Raw genomic sequence first — 24,100 nt, 5'->3', positions numbered from 1 at the left:
TTTAAATGTCAGCTTCCTTTTCTTTCCTGCTCCATGTGCACCTGCCATCGCACATATGGACATGCTATCTCCGTGTGCTACCTTCCCCTTTTTCTGCCTCTCTGCGAACTGCTGAACCAAGCTCTGTACGGCATTGTGCCTATGAAATACTTTGGCATTGCACTGCAATGTGGATGAACTAGAAGTGCTACAGTTTAACTGCCTTAACATACAGTATAAGCATCTTTTGAATGTTTAATGGATGTAGCATAAATATAACTAAAGTAGCATATTTTACAAAGTCGTCTTCAGAATTAACCTTTGTTATAGCTTTATAACGGATTCCAGAATGGTTCAAGCTGTGGAATATATTGTGGTGTTGGGAATAAAAGAGAGTAGGGGAAAAACCTGGTATTTTTGTGACATACACAAGAATAGAAAGTCCCATATATGAAAGAGTTATGACTTCCAACTCTTGGGAAGCTCTTGTGACCAATCCAGCCTTCCTTTTATACATTCCCAAATAATAAGAATGATATTACAGAGGGATTGGGTCTAATCTTGAAGTAAAAAGCCTTGTGATGACTGACCTGTGAGCAGAAAAAGGAAGCAAAATCAGACACTGGGGCTTTGTATGGAATCAGCATATTGCATGCATGTCCATGCTTTTTACATAACTACACTAGTCCCATGTCTTCCATTTTCAAATGGATCTCCTGCTATGTCATTCGTATTTCTGACTTTCATTTTATCAAAAGGCCTGCCAAATCTGTGGCAGCCACTAGCATAAAAAGGGGATCATGCTCTGGGATCAGCAAGTAGCACGTTTTAAATAACAATGGAGATATTTTAACATATGGTTCTAACAGGGCTGAGCAGTGTACACAGAAAGAAACATAGCAGATCAGGCTAGGATTTCAGTTCTAATTGCGCAGAAAAGCGACCAAAGCTAGAAGACAGCAAAAACAGTCACTTCACTACTCAGCTAATTCAGCCCCCTTTATAACTCCAATCCAGCAAAGTACTTAACTTTAGCATATGCTAAACTTTAATAACCTGAGTAGACCCAGCGACTTCAATGTATGCTTAAAGTATTCTGCTGGATCAAGCCCTATACCCAACCTTCGGAGCATTGGTCAGATCACTGAGATGTACAACTACTCAACTGCATGTATACTGGAAGATACACCTTTTTACAAGCCCTAGCTAAAGAAAACAAGGAATATATTATTCTATGTGTAGTGTGCAGAAGTCCTTATATCCGCAATCTGTAATGGAGCATGAGTTCAATGAGTGAAAGATAAGCCTTTAGCCAGATGCCCCCTGCCATATATTCTACTGAAATCAATTCTAGATGCAGGTGCTCAGCACCTCTCTGACTTAAGCTCTGAATTAGGCTCTGAAAAAATGAATGATTGGATTATTATCTTAATATTTCAGTAGAAACTAGATATATCCCTTAGGACTGCATCAGAAGAAATCTGCCTTGTTTTTAGAGCAGTTTGCAGAGAATTGCAGACCAGTTCATTTAACCTTTACAGTAAAGGTGCCAGAATCCTATTTGGGGGAGGAAGCAAAAGGAAAATTATTTTGCAGCTCCTCACAGTGATGACATTTTCCCTTTATTTATTTATTTGGAAAGTATTACAGAAGTGAGTGATAACTGTAGCTGAGATTATTTAGTTCCACTTTCAGGAAGGTGCCATTCAACTGTCCTCTTTAGAATATAGATAGATTATGCTTGAAGGACTAAAATGGGCAGACAGTGATTCAAGCAACTTATCCAAATGTAAAGTTAGTTTATTCACGTTGTTGTTTTGAACAACTACCTCATGGAAAAACCGAACAGATTTTTAAAAGATTGGTAACTTTATTCCCAATGCTCAGTAGACAACGTGGGGCAGCTAAAATTCTGGTTGGCAACTGTTTACTTAAAACCTTAACTAAATGGGCCAAATTCATGTTTGCTGTAAGCCCATTAGCATCAGTAAAGTTTTACTTGGGATGATTTTGGTCCATTCTGTTCCATGCTGGTTACTCAATTTTTAAATGACTGTTGCAAGGTTTGGAGGAATAACAAAGGTCAGAGGGATTTTTTTGCTCCTTAGAAGGGAAGTGATTCTGGTGTATAAAATGGGGGGAAAGCTCCTTATGTTGAAAAATATCAACTGGAGGAAGCAAGGAGGCAGAAAATTCTAGGCTACAGAAAACAATTGAAAATGGTTATTTCACAGCCGTTCAACACCCTGCATGTAATGAATTGGAGGTCCCAATCTACTTCCTAGTGGATGAGTATCGATACAAAAGTGAAAAACACCATCAAAACTGGCATTAATTCGCACTCTTGTTGGCATACATCATTAAGACCAAGGTTGAAGGGATTGAGGGGATGCCAATACTCTTAACCTGTTCTCTCTGGGACAGGGAAAGGAAAGCTAGGTATCTTCACCCACTCTGATGTGGTAGTGAGTGGGAGTCACTCAGGCAATCCTCTCCTCACCACAGGAAAGGGATTCCACCAGATGGGACCCTCTTCTCCATTCTCACCCTGATGCCCAGGTGTTTTTTTTCCCCTCCTTGTGACATCACTGCATTAGGGAGCATCCTCAGTAAAGCTGTGTTCGGGAGATCTGGTAAATTTTAGTGATAGTGTCACATAGTCCACTCCTAAGGCCTCCATATAGTATTGACCTACAGAGCCTCAAAACCAGTGGGAGTTGTGAGGCACCCAAAATCTGTGCCTACACTACTATGCTGAGCAAAAGGGAGAAAACACTTCCACAAACCTTTGTTCCCAGAGCTCTCATACTATCCCTGCTATGAAATAGTTAGGAACTGGAAGATATTTTTGGGCATTGATATTCAGACAAGCAAAGCTCATGTATCTTTTTGCTCCAGAATGCTAATACCAGTATTGTCCCAACAAACAGCATTTAAACTGTTTACCCAAGCTAGGGCTGCAACTTTGGATAGGTGTTTGGTCCTAGTAAAGTCTTATTGGCATGAGGGAGCTAAAGACTAATGGAAACAAAGGATGGGAATAAAAGTCATTTTGCCAAATTTAGAACCGAGTCATGAATCATTGGTTCTAGATTTACAATTAAACTCAGAACTTCTGTTTGGCTCTGGGAAAAGGTGTTCTGGACTGACACATGTTCCTTTCTCATTTCTGTTTTATTTCCGTGGTTAGTGGGGTTTCAGAATTTGGCCCACACTGGTTGTTGTGTGTGGGTTTTTTTTGTTTTTTTATGATACAGTAAAGAGACCATTTAATTTACATTAAATGGTGCCAGTTCTAATTACAATACAACTACCCCCACATAAATAAGAAAAATAACTATAATTAAGCTGCTTTATTAACTTAAAATGACTCTGATAGTGCTAAATGATTGAAGGATATAATTAAAGACTAATTTGTAGGAATAAATATATAATTAAGCAGTACATGCATGGGAAGTTTTTTTTAAGAGTCAGATAACCACAAAATGAAAATATACGGTATTTACTAATTATAGACTGCCTCTCTTGCAGAGTAATTAGTGACCTTTTTTGTAACCAATTTAATTACTCTGTGTGGTGCATAAAGTCCCATCATTTTTACAAAGTACAAGATTTGTTTATTTTCAGCTTTATTTTTTTCCAATGTCCTCATAGTATTCTTGGTGGCATTTATACAAGTGGGTATTTTATTCCATACTAAAAAACTTAATTGAAAGAATGTTAAGGTTACACAGTCAAAAGTCAAGAAATGCCAGAGTTAAAATTTCAAATACAATAACTCCAGCTATAATACATTATGTAGGGGTTACCTATGGAGTCATGTCTAATCTATTAAACTTTCAACTGATTTTTGGGGTTCAGGGTGTCACATTAAGAGGTGGTGTGACCTGTTGGATCAAGGCCAGGACTTGGGAAATGTGGGTTCTGTACCCACCTGAGCTGGTGACCTTGGATAAATCAATTCTCTGTGCCTCAGTTTTGCCATCTGTAAAATAGAGAGAATGATGCCTACCTCCTTTATAGAGTGCTTGGAGAGCTACTGATGACAAGTGGTATGTAAGAGTTCAACATTATTAATTTCTTAAGCTGTCCAGTGAACTGATACCCCACTGGACAGCTTAAGAAGTTGGTCCAATAAAAGATATTGCCTCATCCACCTTGCCTCACTGGACTCAACACTGTTAGCCTTTCTTTCCCTTTTTCTGCCAAAAAGTGCATATACATTTTCCTTCAAACAAAAACGGAGAATACTCCATAGAGCTGTACATCTACCCCCATGTTTTCTTAAATATCTGCATTTATTATATACAAGGCATGACATACTCTGTAGCAAGTTTGACCTAAATTGTGTGTCAAGCTCCTTAGATGCTGTAGTAGGCTGGGAGAGAATTTTATAGTGATAAACTAATTTCCATGTAGTACATGTGGGGAGGTATTTTCAAAAGCACGCTGCTCCCTTTGATTAATTCAATGAGAACAGGGTTAGGCCAGCCATGAGTTGGTTTGAAATCCTACTCATAATATAGGGCTAGTCACAAGTCTCTTGGACCAAAAGTCATAGCACTTGTTTGTGCCGATTGATATCCCTTATTGGTGATGGATGAAAATCAGGTGTTCATGCTGATACTTTTAGGACTATCAACTACCTTCAGAACCGTTGACCATGAAGTGACCTGTCGGTCCTGACAGATCAGGAGTAGAGTAGAGTTGGACGAGTCATGGAGCTCAGAGGCTTGTGCCCCAATATCGGCCCTAGAGCAGAGTAGTGGTGGGTAAGGCAGAGACCTCATAGAGATCTGCTTCCTGACTTCACTGAGCTGTTTTGCAGGGTATATCGTCACTGCAGCTGGGAGCAAGCCTCCCAATCTGGGTAGACAGATCTGTGCTAGCGGGGCTTGTGCTAGCATGCCAAAAATAGCTGCATGGACACTGTGGCACTGGCAGGGGCTCAGGCCAGGCACATAAGCCCGAAACCCACCCTACCACAGCAGCTAGCCCAAGCCTGATATAGCAAATTCACACAGCTAAGTTTAGAATTCTAGCATGAGTCTGTCTATGTGGCCTGGGAGACTTGCTCACAACTGCAGCATAGAAATACCCTTACAGACTATAGTAAAAACTGATGAATCCTCCATTTTATGGTGTTCCTTATTTATTCATTCAGATTTTTAAAATACACCTCTAGACCCCCAACCAGCACTCTGGGTGCCCATCCCGTATTTTAAAAATGGTGAGGTGGGTAACAGAGACAAAGAGCTGTCCATAAATATATCCACATCAACCCATATATTCCTCGGAAACTTAACTATGAGAGGAGGAAATAGGGACTTCACAGCATGACTGGACAGCTAACAAATCTGAGCTCGGGAGGAGAGCAAGATCCAGCACTGAAACCCCCCTCACAGTGAGCATCCTGCCAGCAGCTCCCTCCCGTTTATATTACGGGAGCTCTAGCTTGAGAGCCTCTGCTGATCTCAACTGCGGAAATACAACAAGGGAGAGAAACAATTTCTCCGATAACCATAAACCAATTACCAGTCTCCAGGTTAAAACTAACACTTTGAATTCCATCCAGAGGTTTACTGGAAGCCAGTGCAGATCACAGTGTACTGGTCTAACTTGCTCCCAATGTACAACTCTGCTTAATAAGCATGTTGCAGCACTCTACATTAGCTTCAGTTTCTGAATGGTCCCAAGGTTTAACCCCACATAGAGCCCATTACAGCAATCAGATTTTGAGAGGAAGAATACATGGATAACTGTGGCAAGATCTGATTAAGAGCGAAAAGGTCAGGTAAATTCAAAAGAAACAATATCACAAGAAATACCTCACACAGGATGTAGACAGCCTGTGGAATTCTCTGCTGCAGGAAGTCAGAGATTTAGGATTGAAAAAGAGGCTGAACAATAACAAATGTTGGTAGTTGAAGCTGCTGAGATTGGTTAATCCATTCTCCTGCTTCATGCTCATAAACTCATTAGGGTAGAGAGCAGGGAGAGAATATTTTCCCCTTTTCTCATCATAGCACAAATAATCAAGTACACTGTTTGTTTTCCCTTTCTTTTGAAGCACCAGCCAGAGGTCCCTGATAGATCAATGATTGGCAATGGAATACTAAATCCTCCATTAGTGAGACACAGTCTCACACTACTGTTAGGAGTGAAAAGTTAGCTATTGTCTGACCCCTTACATATAGTATATTAACTTTGCTATGTTTTGCAAATACAAAAAAAATGGACAGATAATAAAGTGGTAGATTGCATAATCCTAACATTTTCCCGCTTGTTTTTGCTTGTTTTGGCCCTTCTTTAGATGGAGAAAGACACAAATGGCAGGAAGCAGAATGATTTCACTGTGGGACTTGATCGAGTGCACTGCCACAGCCAGCAACTTCAGCCACTTGGACAAAAAATTATGTTGTGTCTTCCAAAAACTGTTCCCAGGGCATCATAATTTTGATGATTAGGCCAGTCTTGTTTGTACACTGTGGGATGGCAGCTATATTTGGGACCAATTGCTTGTGTTATTATGCATGTCCTGAACTTGTTTGTGCAAGATTTGTCGTCACATGGTGATGAAATCAATTAAAACACACTAGCTATGGCGCAATATTATCTATAACCATAAAAGTTTTACTCTTTCCAGCTCTGTGTACTGTTGAGTTATTGAGCTATGTGGGTTAAAGTACAGCTGGCATGCATAAGAAAAGGAGTTAACATGTGAGGTGTAATAGATTACAATGAGCTCTGTCTGTCTGCTTCGTATAAAGCCCTCATCCATTCTAGGACTTTTCTATAAGGGTTACCCTCGTCCTCCTTCCTTCTTGACCTTCTGTTCTATCAGCTGTCAGCCAGCCTTTCTAAGATGTTACTCTCTATGAGTAAGAGGCAGGTGCAGGACAGAGGCAACAGCTGCTTATTGTTGTTTCAACATCAATACCATGTTTTCCATTTCTAAAGTAGTTCCAAAGTTTGCTTTCCTTAGCGAAATAAAAACACTGAAGAGAGCATAGTTTGTTTGTGTTCTCATAAACTAGTACTTAACTATTTTTAAACCCAACCCCTACCTACACTCCCTCCCCCCAGTCTTCAGTTGATTGGTTTAGTTTAGTTTTTCATTATTCCATAATCCTCTGGGGCTGGAGACTACAGGGGTTGAGTTTTGTTTACGCAGGCCAATTATATAAAGAACATGTTCACCATACCTAAGAGCCTGATTTATAAACCAAAATGCAGCCACCTACTATTCACACAGGATTTGTGCTTTCCATATTATTAATAGTACCAGCTCCCCAGCTGATGTAAACCGGTATAGCTCCATTGACTTCAATGGAGGCTATATAAGTACATAAGATAGATAGATGATTTTTAAATGGTTCAAAAGGCGTTTTAACCACAGATTTGTAAAACAAAGTTCCAAATGAAAGGCTACATTCTGCCCTCACTTACACACCCAAAGTATCTTTGTATCTTTTGAAGACTACCATCGTCACCAAAGCTATTTCCACAATTCCACTAACTTGTTTCCTTTTGCTGGCAATGGAGAAGCCAAGGTTGAATTGACCTAACCTGTCAGCTCTAGGACTGACCTCTCCATAACAGAATTGAAGTACTTTAATAAGGAGAGAGAATAAAAATATGCAACTCCCCCCAAAATGGTTACAAATATCCCAAAGCTGTAAAAAGTCTTATAGTCTGGGGGTGGGCATTGGGAAATGGTCCCGGATTCTTGCCAAGAATTGTTCAACCCCTATAAAGCAGTGGCATGAGCCATATGAACAGAAATACATTGAGCAATGGACACCTCATATGCCGTGTCAGTTTACAGCAGCAGCTCAGCACGTTGCAAAATTGGATCATCACAGCGGCTTCATACAATGAGATCTCTGTGACTCGTAAGGGGTTTGGCGAAGCAGGCTCAGTAGGAGAGTTACAGTCACACTGAAGAGCTAGAATGAACACTGTTTATAACTCTTATTTTTAAATGGAAAATGTCTTGCTAAGAGTAAAGCCATTTAGAAAAGATACACTGTGAACTGATTTTCATTTTTTCTCCCTTTTTTGCATTTGTATTCTTTGAAATCCCAACTCGTTCTTCATAGGTAACAAAAATCTTACACCAGCAATGGCTTGACGACAACTACTCAGAACTCAGTAAATACACCAGTTCATAGGACTTAGTAAACACACTCAATAATAGTCCATATTACCAGTGACTACAGACAAAGATTGTAGGAGAGGATCAGAATTACTTTTAAGAGCAATATAACAAAATCGTACAGTAGAAAAGGTTTGTTTGTTTGTTTTTCTTTTAAACTACAATATCTGTAGTGCTCAGTTTGCAAATAATTTGGATTATGGATTTCTTTCCCCTTTTCTGCCAAGAAGTGCATATACATTTTCCTTCAAACAAAAACTGAGAATTCTCCACATATCTGCACATATACTCCCGTTTTCTTAAATATCTGCATTTATTATATACAAGGCCTGACATACTCTGTAGCAAGTTTGACCTAAATTGTGTGTCAAGATCCTTAGATGCTGTAGCATGCTGGGAGAGAATTTTATAGTGAGAAGTTAATTTCCATGTAGTACATGTGGGGAGGTATTTTCAAAAGCACTCTGCTCCCTTTGAGGACTTATGAGAAAACTTTATAAGCAATGCACTCTGACTAAAGATCTTCACCAATCCCCAATTAGTATGGTGTTTCTAGGAATAGCTCAGACAAAGGACTACCTTCACTTACTAGTAGCATTGCACCTTGGAAGAGTCCAACAGCTAACTAAACCTAAAAACTTTGATCTGGTGGCTGTTTCTAATTACATAAGGATAAAGTTGTTTATGGAGTAAGGTTGACTTGCCCTTCCAATATAAAATCCAAAGTTTCAAAATACCACTAGAAGTCACTCTTTATTTATTTTTAGACACGACCCAAAAACCTTTGAACTTGATGTTGCTAAAAATCAGCACTCTTTCATAGCGATCTAGCTTGTGTGTATTATGATATATGAAATGGTAAAGGGTGATGCTTTGTATCACGTCAATATGATATGATTGCTAAGTTCTTATAGGGCTAGGTCCCCAGTCTTGCATATATTAGACCTCTTCTGATACTCTTTTTAAAATGAGATTACAAGTTTAATAAAAGTAATAGTGTTGATGTAATATATTTGGATTTCAGGAAGGTATTTGACTTGACACCTCACAATGTTTTGATAAAAAATTGATGTGGCACATATTACAAGGATTAAAAATTGAATAACTGACAGGTCTCAAAATGTAATTGTAAATGGTGAATCATCATTGAATGGGTCTATTTCTAGGTAGGCCCTGCAGAGATCAGTTCTTGGCCCTACCCTATTTGACATTTTTATCAATGACCTGGAAGAAAACATAAAATCATCACTGATAAAGTTCACAGATGACACAAAAATTAGAGGGGTGGTAAATAATGAAAATAGGTTAGTGATACACAAGAATCCGGAATGCTTGGTAAGCTGGGCCGAAGTAAACAATACATGTTTCAATATGGCTAAACGTATACATCTAGGAACAAAGAACGTAGGTCGTAATGACATGATGAGGGACTCTATTTTGGGAAGCAGTGACTCTGAAAAAGAGTTGGGTGGTCAAAGTGGATAATCAGCTGAACATGTGCTCCCAATGCAATGATGTGACCAAACGGGCTAGTGCAATCCTTGGATGCATAAACAGGGGAATCTTGAGTTTGGGTAGAAAGGTTATTTTACTTCTGGATTTGGCACTGGTGTGACTGCTGCTGGAATATTGTGTCCAGTTCTAGTGCCATAATTCAAGAGGATGTTGATAAATTGGAGAGGATTCAGAGAAGAGTCACGAGAACGATTTAAGGGTTACAAAACATGCCTTCTAGTGATAAACAGATTGAGCTCTTTGAGTCTGTCTTAACAAAGAGAAGGTTAAGGGTTACTTGATTAGTCTAAAGGTATCTACATAGGGAACAAATATTTAATAATGGGCTCTTCAGTCTAGCAGTGAAAGGTATAACATGATCCAATGACTGGAAGTTGAAGCTCGACAAATTCAGACTGGAAATAAGGTGTACAGTTTTACCAGTGAAGGTAGTTAAATATTGGAACAATTTACCAAAGGTCATGGTGGATTCCCCGTCACTGGCAATTTTAAATCCAGATGGGATGTTTTTCTAAAAGCTATGCTCTAGGAATTATTTTGGGGGCAGTTCTATGGCCTGTGTTATGTAGGTCAGACTAGATGGTCACAATGGTCCCTTCTGGCCTTTGAATCTATGAATCTATACATTGGGGGAAATGTAAATGTGTTCAGGTCCAACATAAGGCACCGTTTAAGTCTGACTCAAACCCTATTTCATGTATATATATATTATTTTCCTTCAGTTTAGACCAATAAATCATGTTCATATCCTGGCTCTGAGCATCCTGCCAATTATTTAAAATAACGAAGTAAAAATTTCAGTCAGCTGACCTCTTCAGCCATGTAGCATCTGTAAATTCAAATAACAATACCCAGCTCACTGGCCAGTACTTTAGTCTCCCCTACCCTCCACAAAGGGTTGCACAGCAAGCCCTGACAGTCAGGAAAGTAGGCTACTTAGGAGGATAAAGGACAAGAGGGTATTCCAGACCCCCACGGTCATCACCGAAAACACCCAGCCAGCCATCCCAATGAGGCAGCAGCTAAACCATTGTGAACTATTATATACTCTGGTTGTGAATCTACATCACACTTCCCAATTCAATTATTTAGCTCTCTGTTTGATTTGTTAAAAATGTCCTTTTTGGTGTGTGTACATGGATGAGGGGGTACGTTGTCCCCATCTGGCCCTGAGGAGATTCCCTGGAGAAGGCAGTACAGCCCTGGGCTTTCTTATTTTTGTTGTGGAATATCCCCAAGAGAGTGTGAGAACCAGTTGCAGCCCATGGGGTCCTTGATAGCATAGTTGCAATGAAACTGCAAGGCCACAGTCATTTTGGAGGCACAAGGTCCCCACATGGACGGCCCAGGACTCTCAAATCTGGGTCAATCTGCTACTTATGAGGGTGGATACCATGCCCTTTTCCAGCAGGGGACAAACCCACCTTTAGTCCCTACTACCCAGTGGGATGATGTAGTGGCAGCTTCACAATTCTCATGGAAATTTTCTTGTTTTACTTTGGGATGGTATGACTCTGGTTACATCCAGAGTAAGTGCTTACAAAATCAGGCCCTTAAGTAAAATTTTGCTTACTTTAAAAAAAATAATATGCTGATTATATTTAAACCCAATGATAGAATATCAGGGGTGGAAGGGACCTCAGGAGGTCATCTAGACCAACCCCCTGCAGGGCCAGTCCCCAATTTTTGCCCCAGATCCCTAAATGGCCCCCTCAAGGATTGAGCTTACAACCCTGGGTTTAGCAGGCCAGTGCTCAAACCACTGAGCTATCCGTCCCTCAAAGGCAAGCAATGAGGTGTCTTTCAGATATAACATCCAATGTACATTATTCTGATCTGAGTTCTGGGAAAAAAGTGAAAAACTGTTATTGTTTTCATAATCATTTATTTGTGCAAAACTAATTGCCTGTATCATGGTGCTTTACACAATTAGAACAAAAATAGGGAGCCCCATTTGGCATGGTGTTACTTCAGATTTACACTGCTGTAACTGCCTTGAAATCAGGTATAAAATTGAAGTAACTCTGTGGTGAATCCACATTTCCAGTGTAAATTTAGAAGTGACAAATGAATCTGCCAGCCAGCTCTCTTTGAGGAGGCTCTTCTTGTTCTTTTCTTTTATAACAAACCTTTATTTTTAGACTCTAAAGGATTGGCTGGCAGCGTGGTATTTTGGGTAAGATCCAAACTAATGTTGACCCAGTAGTGTGGCTGGCCCTTTGGGGTTCAGAAGAACATTTTGTACAGCGAACAGAGTTTTTAAATAACTCCTCACCTTACTGGACCTAGGTGCTGACTGGGAGCCAGAGAACTGGAATGCAATTGGAGGGTTTGTGTGATTTCTTTTTTCAGCTTCTTGATAACCAATGTGGGGGATCAGAAGCACAGTCTGTGCCTGGTAGGTGAGTCTAATTTCAGTGTTAACCACCAGTTTTGGGAGAATCTGCTCTCCTTTTTGCAGCCTGCCCTGCCCTTGGCATTTTCAGTGAGGACTGCCCCAGGAGCAATGGGTCACACTTAATATATGGTGAATAAAGTTTTAAATAACCCTCACTAATAGACTTTGCTGTCTGAGGGGAAGCAAAGGCTGGATTGCTTAAAAGGAACTGCATTTTGGCTTCTTGGCAACCAGTAAGGTATTACAGAAGCTGTTTTGTTACTGGCTTGGTGAAATCTAATTACAGAATAAACCACCAGTTTTGGTGACCGTCTGCTCTATTCTTTGCCGTTTGCCCTGATTGAGCATTATCAGTATAGCCCCCTCCCGCAGCGACGATGGTCACATGGGTGAACAATGGATTTTTTTGGTGTGTTGACAAATCTGAAAAATCAGGTGGGAAAGTTTCATTTTGGGTCAGACTAAAAAGTAAAGTTTTGATGGACTGAAAAGTCAAAAACCACGAAGTTGGGGTGAAACAAAATGTTTTACACCAGTGAGGGTCTAACCCAAACAAAGCACCAGAGATGGGAATGGAGTATCTCCCTTATCACTTTTAGCCCAGTGGGATGTGGGAGACCCAGGTTCAATTCCCCCTTCTTTCTGATCTGGAGAAGGGATTTGCACTTGAGTCTCCACATTGTAGGAGATTTCTCTACCATTGGGCTAGAAAATATGCTGGGGTGGGTCTTCCTTAATCTCTCCTGTTTAAGCTGTTCCACTTTTTATAACTAATTAGTCATTGGTGTGGTGACATGACCTTGGGTGTCCCACATCCCAGGTGAATGTTGTAACTACCAGGCTATCAGTCTGAGTGTCTTGCCCTGGCCCAGTGACTAGCCATTGTCATTATGAGTAGCTATGAATTGCAACTCAACACAAATTTGAAAATAGTTCAATTTGACTGAAACTGCATTTTTCGGCAAATAGTTTATCCATAGCTTTAGTGTAGACAAGCCCTTAGTTCGGTACAGGAGGGAGAGAGGAGAGTGTTCTGTGTGTTTTGTTGTATTACTGATGAATGGTGGTAACAGAGCAAGAAGGGCTGTAATTCTGAAGGGCAAACCAGGATGCATTGAGCTGAGGAAGACAGGTGTGTAAAAGACTGGATTCAGAGTGAAAACCCCAAATCTGACAGAACCAGCACACCTGATCCCCACAGAGGTCCTGAGACTACTTCAGACCAAAGCTGTCATATAACCACAGGATGTACTAAAAGTGAGTGTTACCTTTGCATTGAAAGAGCTAGAATCAAATTACATTGGGAGCAAAGAAATTGTTGGGAGACCTGCATTCCAAGAAGGACGTCAGGGAATATTGTAAAGGAAGTAGTGGAGCACCCATCTCTAGAATGCTCTGGCTGAAGTAACCAAATGGGATATTTTTGGTTAAACTATGTTGAGGAATGACACCAAGAAGGCAACTCCGAGTAAAAAAGCAAAGGAAAAACTTAAAGCTGCTGTTATAAAGAGACTTTGGGTCTGATTCTCCTTTCACTTAACCCATTTCACATTGTAATGATACCACTGACTTCAATGGAATTACTCTTGATTTGCATATATGTAAGGGAGATTAGAACCAGGCCCCTTATATGTTGGTGAGAGACATACTGCCATTGCTTACTATGGGGAAGCTAGATTTGGAAGTTATCTTGTGCTTTTCTTAGCTATTTCACAAGAAAATGTACAAATTTAATGCACATGCTGTTACAAATTTTGAAAAAATGAGTTAACTCCAATGTAAAGCCATTGATGGAAGTGAAATGGTTTGGTTAATAAAGCAGCTATCTAAATTGTAAAACATTCAGGATAATTAAATTGGGAAATTGTCATCTTCAGTTTCATTTATTTTTCTTATTGCTGTATTGTTTGCATATTATATTTCCCTATGTTGAGGCAGATGATAAAACAGAATAAATGAGCTGAAGCCAAATCACCTAATAATCCACCCTTCAGCCAGGTGATGTGGACTCAGTTGTCATAAATTCACGTCTTGAAAATAAGTAACATCATTAAATATCATGGCAGACTCCATCCAATTCTTCCACAACATCATTTCTTTAATAGTATGCTCATAAAGGAAATTAATATCAATCGCTCAAACAAGAACATACAGCATTTTGATTATGTACTACGCTAACATCTTCCAAAAGAAAGGATCAGATTGTGACTGACCCTTGGGCTGGTGTGCAGGTGAGGGAGAGAAAAAGCATTCTGTCCTTTCTTGTATGCCTCTGCATACAAGACATGAACGAGTGCAGGGCCTGCTTTTTTGTGTGTCCCTGCAGTCACACATTGCCACAAAGGAAATAGGGAGGGGAAGAGGTGGGGCCATGGAGCAGTAGGCCAGGCTCACCAGGAGTGGCAGACTGTGACATACTAAAGAAGCTGGGCATAAGTTATGTAAACCGGGGGTGCTGGAACAATTTTTATAGTGGGGGTGCTGAGAGCCATTGAATGAAACTGCAAACCCTGTTGATAATGGAATCCACTTTAAGCCAGGGGGTGTGACAGCACCCCTAATTCCAGCACCTATGTCTGTAAAACAATCTCTCCCTGAGCTCCCCCTTGGGCAATGAAGCGTTATACCATCCCTATCCGTTTGGTGCCTGGGAACTGATGCTCTTCTAAACTGTTCTCCATCTGACCTGAGTGAGTTTGTGTCGTGCTACAGTCCCAACTCACACTTGTTCCATTGCAAACAAAGTAGTGTTAGGCTTGGAAAGGGGGGGGATAAGAATTAGGAAGGTAATAATGAATCATCAATATAACAGGAGAGAGAGAGGCCTGCAGAAGTCTTATTTTATTTGAAGTATAATGGATTCATTTATTCAATAACTTTAGCACAGCATTTTTTATTATTCGATCAATGTTTTAGGCATTGATAAGCACTAGTACTATTAGTTCTACAAGTGAACAGATTTGTTTTCCTTCAAACCGAATATGGTCCCTGAGGTTCTGATGGGCGCAATATTTTATACACACAAATTTCCCTCCACATTGTTTGGAAAAACTTGTGGAAAAGGAGATGGCCCTAAACCAAAAGAAACCCTTGCATCTGATGAAGTGGGCTTTAGCCCATGAAAGCTTACGCTCACATAAATGTGTTAGTTTCTAAGATGCCACAAGTACTCCTCGTCCTTTCACCCAGTTAATCTACCCAGGACAGGGTGAAGGGATGTATGGGAGCAGTCCCAGAGCTATGTGAAAAGTTAGCTGTAGAAAGAGGGATAATTAGTGACTGCTTAGCTCTCAGAGCAGAGCCAGTAAAAAGACAGGAAGAGGGACCCCCAAGCCAGAGAGGAGGAGAAGCTGCATTTCATCATGATCTCCCTCTGCTGCTGAATCCTCATGGACAGGGCTTACGCTGACAGTGAGAGTGGTGGGATTTGTATGCCACTCCCAAAGTCTAGTCGCAACTAGACAAGCAGTCTGGGAACACATTTTGGGTAACAGAAGAATTTGATATCTATAGCACCCCGAAATACCCTTAGAGCCCAATTCAGTCTTCAGCTTTAGAAGTGCAACTCAGTGAAGACAATGGGATCTGCACCATGGAACTGAGGGGGAAACTGGGCCCTTTGTGCTGTATACCAAAGAGGGACACAGCTCTCCCTCTGTACTGAAGGATTTACAAGATACCTAATGCTGGCCTTCTGCACAGGGATCAGTTTCACCCCATGTGTTTTCTCTCTTTTTCATTACTGCTGGCTGCACAATCATTGAGTAACATTCTGACTTCTGTGGCAGTGGTGAATACCTATCTAAGAGCAGCATTTGGCCTAAGGCTGGACAAATCCACAATCCTGAATGTTTTCTGAACACTATTCTAACACATTCAGATGCTATGAACCCATCTAAGTGGGACAGCTATACTGTGTTAGGGAAAGGGTTAGGTGGTGCCATGTTTGACCTATGTTTGAACTTGGCTGTTAAACATACAGGTCGCTCCTTTTCAGTGTAAACAGGATCACTGTTATACTGATAACTCTAGAAAAGCAGTGGTCAAACATCAAGTAAGTTAAGGTAGAGTAAACATACCTCTTTTATGTGTGTGGGTAGCCTTAGTGGGCAAAGGGTGAAATCTACCCTTTTGTCAAAGGCCAGCACAAGACCTATGCACTATTTAAAAAGTACATTGACTTTGTACTGGCTCTTGGCCCTGGGTTGACTTGCTCCAAATTGTATCACTTATGAGAAACAGGTAAATTTTCAGATTCCTGTAAAGACATCAAATGTCTTGATTTTACTGGGACAGTCCTGTTTTTTGTCTGATATCTGGACACCCTGGAAATTTCTTTCAGGACACCTGCAATGTCCCAGTTTTTCATTTCATTCGTCAAAACATTCATTCTTTCTATCATTACAAAATATTTGTTCAAGACATTGCTACACCAAGTTGAATTTGCTCCATGTTTACCAGCAGCAAACCAACCGTCCAGTGACAGAGTGTTTAGTATGACAAATACTGTTTGAAGTGAAAAAAAAAATCAAAGGAATGGGAGTGAACATTATCAAGGCGGGTCTTTTGTACACTGAATGCTAATGACACTTGTTCAGAGTTTCATGATCCACTATTAGTCCCATCTCTGCAACAGAGGCACGTGCTGCTGTTGAGTCAAAAGCTGGCCAAAACAACAGCAGGACATCTTTAAAAAAAAAAGGACATTTGTCTTTTATACCGGTATTTCACAACCCTATATGCATTGCCACAAAAATGGGATGGTTTTTTATTTTGAAAATATGCTCAGTTTAGGTATATGCACAGACAATGAAAATATAGCATAGCTGACCACAGTGGGTGAACTTACTTTTTACTTATTTTCTACTGGTAGGTTTGAACAGGCATTCCCTATATTTATAATGGGGAATAGCACTAGAAGTGGTAACATTCTTGCCTACTATTAAAAAGTAAACTCTTTAACTGCACCCACTGTCCTTTCATTTTAGCCAGGCACTAGTTTCTTCATCCTTGTTTATAAGCCTAGTTTGCTGGAATATCTGTGTGCAAAACAGTGCAAAATGAATATTCTGCAAAAGTCTGTGAGTTTGGTTGGGTTAATTCAATTTCCTGTTAGGATTGGTTGGAAGGTTCCCCCATTCTCTCTCGAAACCATTCTCCTATTCACATACGTCCTGATTCTCCACCTTGTAATTTAGGAGTGTGAGTTTGTGTGTGTGTGTGGGGGGGGGGGTGAGAAAACCTGGATTTGTGCTGGAAATGGCCCACCTTGATTATCATGCACATTGTAGGGAGAGTGGTCACTTTGGATAAGCTATTACCAGCAGCAGAGTGAGTTTGTGAGTGTGTGTGTTTTTTTTTGGGGGGGGGGGGGTGAGAAAACCTGGATTTGTGCTGGAAATGGCCCACCTTGATTTTCATACACATTGTAAGGAGAGTTTGTGTGTGTGGTTTTTGGAAAAGGGGGAGGGGGTGAGAAAACCTGGATTTGTGCTGGAAATGGCCCACCTTGATTATCATGCACATTGTAGGGAGAGTGGTCACTTTTGATAAGCTATTACCAGCAGGATAGTGAGTTTGTGTGTATGGTTTTTGGAGGGGGGTGAGGGAGTGAGAGGACCTGGATTTGTGCAGGAAATGGCCCACCTTGATTATCATACACATTGTGAAGAGAGTGGGCACTTTGGATGGGCTATTACCAACAGGAGAGTGAGTTTGTGGGGGGGGGGGGCGCGGAGGGTGAGAAAACCTGGATTTGTGCTGGAAATGGCCCAACTTGATTATCATACACATTGTAAGGAGAGTGATCACTTTAGATAAGTTATTACCAGCAGGAGAGTGGGGTGGGAGGAGGTATTGTTTCATGGTCTCTGTGTATATAATGTCTTCTGCAGTTTCCACAGTATGCATCCGATGAAGTGAGCTGTAGCTCATGAAAGCTTATGCTCAAAAAAATTGGTTAGTCTCTAAGGTGCCACAAGTACTCCTTTTTTTTTTGCAGCCTATTGAAGTTACACTGGACTTACAATAGTCTAAACCAGCATGAGTGAGAGAGGATTCAGGTCCATGCTGTATAAATGTATCTGACATTTTGTTCCACCTTTAGAACTGAGAGAGACAGTCTAATTTTCTACAGAAATGATGGAATTCCTGCTTTGTTATTATGCTAAAAGGGACCCTACAGTGAGCTGAATTTCTTTGAACAAGTTGCTCCAAGTTTGAAAAGCAAGAGCCTGTAAATTCCATGTGTTGTGGCTTTTTTTTAAGATTATAAAATAAACTTCTATAATCAGAAGGATTAAGTCTGAATTCACTTATTCTGCCATGTGTCTCAGTTTTAGAGGCTACTATGGGTCAGACTCTGCCAGAGTGTCAGCTGTAATTATCTCCTTAATTTATTAGCATTGACTATGAAAGTCAATTACAAAAATCCTTCATGAGGCTCTGTTTAAGTTTTAAGTGCTGGATTAGAAAAATGCCAGCAAGATTTACTGAAGACAGTGTTATGACATAAAATACTTTGAGGGTAAGGTTTGTATTTCTCTTCAGCATGTCAAGATGCAGTGTTTATGTTTGTCTTTTGAAGCAGCTACACCGTAGTAGAAGGATCTATGGGAGACATGCTGTAATATATCTACTTATTATTTTGTCTAGGGAATCTACATGGATTTCATGCAACATGATAGCTATTGCTACACCAATTTCTTCAGGGTACATAGATACAAGAATTTGGGGTATGCATAGTATAGTGCTGTTACTATCAAGCTAAGAAATGTGTTGCTCTCAGGGAAACAAATGGTAAGTTTTTCTAAGTTCACACACTGTGCATATCAGTAACATAATTAAGGGAATAATCCTTAATTAGTAGTGAGTAGGATACCTGGAAAAACTGTGGCGATTACCTCAGTGTCTCATGTAAACTTTGAAATAATACTGTTTTACTTTCAGATTTGATTTCTTTCATTCTTTGCTATCACTTCAAACATACACACACTATTGCACAAAAAATTGTGTTAAGGTTAGGTTGCTACTCACATAATATCTTAACAAACGCCAGCCTGTGGCCACTGTCCAGTTGATAACAGTGGGAGATAGCCATTTTGAAAGAAGGCAATTCTTGAGTTTCTCTGAAAGAAATTATTCACCGGCCTCTGACAACAAATTTTCACTTATGAAGAATAATATCAAAAAATTTGAACTCTAAATTTTTAAAAACTACCCGTTGTACCAGAACTACTCAAGTTTTACCTCACTTATACTTGTTGAGTAGGCAGACAATATTTTGTAAAGATGCCTGTCAACAGAAAAGCTTGACTGCTATAGACAATTTCAACAAGAGACCAATTTTATATATTTATTTCTTTTCATACATTTTTAATAAACTGCACAGAAAACTCAATAGGTACAAAAACTTAACATTTTGCAAATTTTTGCACTTAGAGGCCATTACATATAAAGAATATAAAGAGTTTATGCTTCAGTATAAAACCATTTCACAATGTAACCTTAACGATGGAGTTCTTGCCGGCCCCTCCATAATAAATTTACTCCCATGAAGAGGGTCCAATTTTAGAATGAAACTGTTACCTCGATTAAAAATTTCAAAGCACAGAAAAAGTAAAAGAGTAAGAATCATTTAGCTTTCAGTGAAGAATAGTGAGGTACTGAAATCTATGAAGTATGTACATATGTCCAGAACTGGGGATTAGAAGTCCAATCAAAATATATCAGAAATTCAGCTTTAATACTTACATATAATAACACATGTCATAGTAAAAGATGAACAGTCTCCCCTGCAAAGGTTAGCTATTAATATTATGTTACAGTCTGCCTTGGCTCTCTGAAACTGATGTTTCAAGCATTAGCAAATTATCACAAAAGAAAATACAATAGTAATTCTTTGTGATATTTGCCATTTTATCTTTGGATAAATTAGTAAGATATGAATGCACACATCATTCTCTTTAATAATTATTTTTATATTACTTTTGATGTTTCACTCATTATGCTATGAACTTCTTCCGGTGACAGATTAACTCACTAGTCTGTCTTGTTTAGAATTTACACAGGCCTAGATAGCATTAAAATGGAAAACTTGGTATTTTAGAGAAATGTGGACCTTTCTATAATGTTTTGAATTAAACTTCTGGTGCCTTCCAAATATATTGACTTCTTCCCCTCTATCAAAGTATCCTTTCAAAATAAATCCTGGTCATATTCGTCTTTCAACCATACTATAGTGGTTGCACCTGTGAACACTATAATTAAAATTGCAGAACAATTGCAATTCTCACCCTCTGTTTACGTATGTTCATTATTTTGTTATGAATTATGTTTAATTACTTTTATATTATTATATAAAATATTATTTATATTATTATGGCACCCAGAAGTGTGATAGGTACTTCATAGTAAACATGGAAAAACTTGGTCCCAAGGGTGCTGGAACAATTTTTATAGTGCGGGTGCTGAGAACCACTGAACTGTAAACCCTGTGTATAATGGAAATCACTTCAAGCGGGTGGGTGTGGCAGCACCCCTAGTTCTAGCACCTATGCTTGGTCCCTGCCAGAAAGGGTCACAAGTTAAATTTCAGACATGATTCAGTAAGTAAGGATGACTATCACTGGGGTGGGCTCCTGCTCCAGCTCTGCTCCTCTCCTGTTACTGTGGGATAAGGGCAAAAACTTCTTCTGCCCTCTACACCACAACCTGCATAATCCCACTACACAAAGACCAATTACCTGGGCTGGTACAGAGAATTTGCTTTAGAAAGTGTAAATTTATGAAAATTACATATAATATACTTCATTCTCCAAGTCTCTCTTGTTTACTGCATTTCTCTCTGTCACACACAGTGAGCTCAGCTTTTAAGGGGTTCAAGTCCCAGTTTCAGTCTGAGTCTGGCTCCGCCTATCTGCTGAAATCATGTGACTGAACAGGTGCCTAAAAGCAAGTCTGCTGGGAAGTATAAGTGCTTCCTGCTCGAGCTGATCAAAAACTGTGTGTGGGGAGGGGAACCTTGCAAAGGAATTCAAAATTGTGAAGCGGTTTCTAATGGAACACTTTTCATTTAAAACATTTATGAAATATTTTTTTTACTTTTCAAAATTTGAATTCACACCCTCCATCATATCCCCCTTTCTACCCTTTGTTTGTTCTTTTGCCAGTGAGTGCAATAAAATTAATGACATCCAAGGTGTTTTCTTTTTTACTTTTTCCACTCAATATCTTTTCAAAACTTCTCCAACTTTGGAAAAAAGCTGTAGAGTGGCAGAGTGGAAAAAGGAAAGGAAAAAAGTAGAAAAAAATCACGCCCCAAAACCCTAGACATCATTCATTCCACTGCTTTCAGAGGAGTGGGAGAAGAGGGAAAGGATAAAAGGAGGAAAGGAAGCGAAAACAAACATCCCATATTTTTTCAAACACTGAAACAAAATACAATTTTCAAATTGAAAAAAAAGTTTGTTTCGAAATTTCCCACTGAAAAAATTGCATAAAACATGAGATTTTCTAATAGAAAACAATTGTTGTTGACAAAGCTCAATTTTTCAGCAGAAAAATGTCAGTCAGCTCCACTGCCTGTCCCTTAGCGGGGAAAATTCAGATGGGGAAATACTAGCTAGGAGGCTTTCCAGAAATGGGGAAATGAACCTGGCTGAGAGGTAGCTGGCAAAGGATCCTGAGAAATATAGGTCAAGCCAAGAGGCCTAGAGGTGAGCTATAGAAGAACTCCAGGGAAAGATTTGGGAAAGTCAGAAGAGAAGGTCAGACCAATGACAGGCACCATAGGAAATGGCCTTGGGAGACAGCGGAGCCTGGTGGTTGTGAATTAAGGCAGACTGCTGTCCACAATTTAGAGTCCCAGGGCTGGGACACATGGTTGAGGGAGGGTATGGGCTGCCATACGATGACACTTAAGTAAGCAGTGCAGATCACGTGCACTCAGGAGACAAAGGACTGTTGAGCCTCAGGAAGGGCTGAAGACGTGGTTCTGTTTGAATTATTTTGTTGTACTCTGCAAAGTAAGAACTTTTCTTGGCCAAAGCACGAAATCATCAACAAACCCCAGATCAAGTGTCCAGCCACAGGTGAAGCTGAGGTACAGATCACTTGATGCCAGACTGGATCAAACACTGATCAAACACTTTGATCAGACTGGATCAAACCACTAAATTTTTATTGTAACATGCATAATAATACTAACAGCAACTCAGGGATGAAGTTACAGTCTCTTTTTTTATTAATGTGGACCCACTTCTTTAGATTTGCAGTTCTGAGGGTTCTGTAGTAAATTTTATTCCTTAATTAGATGTCATACAGCATATATAATAGAAAATTTTATCTATTGCTTAGGAAAACTAACCCATCTGGTGACATGCTGTGACTGGGGCAAACACATGCATAATTCTATATTTTTGAAGGAAGCGATATAGATTTATGATTTAATTATGCATATCTATGGCAGACTGTACTATAAATTTAGGAATAATTTGTTTTGATTGCTCACTGGAAAATTAGCATCATTCCTAACAAGAAAGAGCATGTTTACAACAGAAACCTGCTGAGATAAAATGCCTTAAGAACTAAAGATCCTGGAAAGAATGTTAAATCTTATTACACAGATAAGTAATTGAAGGAATGCTAATTCTGTGTTTACTAGAAATGACTGACATAAACAGCTAAAGATAAAGCTACGACAGGGATGTTGATGGTTAGCATTTTTTAGCAAAGTTATATCAGTCCTTTTACTTTCTTTACACGGCATTTATAGTCCTTCACACAAATTAAAAAACAGACACTATTATTATATAAATTCTGAATACGAGCACTATATTGTGAAGCAAGGGTTCATGATTTTATTAAGTGTACTATTATGAGAGAAACAAAGGCACATGCCTAGTACTGGAGAACTCATTGCAATAAGGTATTAGCAAGGCTAAGAGCTCAGAGGGAACAAAAATGCTTGAACTCTTATGGATAACAAGAACATCCAGAGTTACAGTCATAAGAACTAATCCATAGTAAGTCTATATGAGAGCAATAAACAAACAAGAAAACAAGGAGTTTGGAAGGGATTAAACCCCACATTCTTCAGGACGTAAGCCATCTCTTAGTAATGAAGGTTAGGAAAAAACATTCCCTGTGTGCGGATTATTTCATAACTTTCTACAGCTGACATTTTTGTACCTTTCTCTGAATCATCTGGTACCAGCCACTGTGGGACAGGATACTGGATGAGGTGGACAATTGCTGATTCAGTATGAGAATTCGTATGGTAAAGATGTTCTCTGTGGAAGGGAAAAAGATCTGAGAAATACAGATATCTAGTAAATTGTGCTTTTAATAGGTCATTTATAGCATTATGTCATTATTTTGAAATGAGGGCATTTCCCCAAAGTACTCTTTGAACTTCAGATCTAGATAAGAAGACATAAGCTAGATCCTCAGCTGGTGTAAACTGGCATAGCTCCACTGACATCAGTGAAGAAGAAATACAAGAAAAATTAGAGGTGTAGCAACAAAACAGTGAAACCTATCACTGGATGAATAAATACAATAAATGAAAGCCCACAACTGACCTGTTGAGTCCACCATTCACTAATACTTTCTCTTGGGTTAAAAAAGTTAAACCAAGAAACACAAACTGTTAGGATTGTATATGCTAACATGGATGATGATTCCTGTGTAAAACAATGCAGGTGAGATTCATGACCCACAAGTCTCAAACCTGGGTTTGCAGTGTTTCAAGAAGGAACAACACTCCATCCAGCAGTCTGTTGACACTTGTGTACCTGGGGTCTATGAAGCCCAGCCCCATTTTGAGGCTCCGCCCCAGCAGTCCTATTGGTGGAGTCCCAGAACAGCTGATTGGCCTGCTTGTCCTACTTAAGGCAGCACCAGGAACAGGAAGCTGTCTGAACAATTGGGCTCTGGCTCCTACAGGGACTGGGTGGACCCTGGCTGGTGCTTGGGAGTTCTCCACCCCGTGTGTCTCCTGTTGTGTACTCCAGGAGATAAGTGGTGGGTGGTAGGGCTGCCCTCGTGTT

This window comes from Lepidochelys kempii, chromosome 1 (assembly GCF_965140285.1).
Source record: "Lepidochelys kempii isolate rLepKem1 chromosome 1, rLepKem1.hap1, whole genome shotgun sequence".
NCBI classification, from domain to species: domain Eukaryota; kingdom Metazoa; phylum Chordata; order Testudines; family Cheloniidae; genus Lepidochelys; species Lepidochelys kempii.
The sequence above is the reverse complement of the archived record's forward strand: the minus strand, read 5'-3'. Positions refer to the sequence as shown.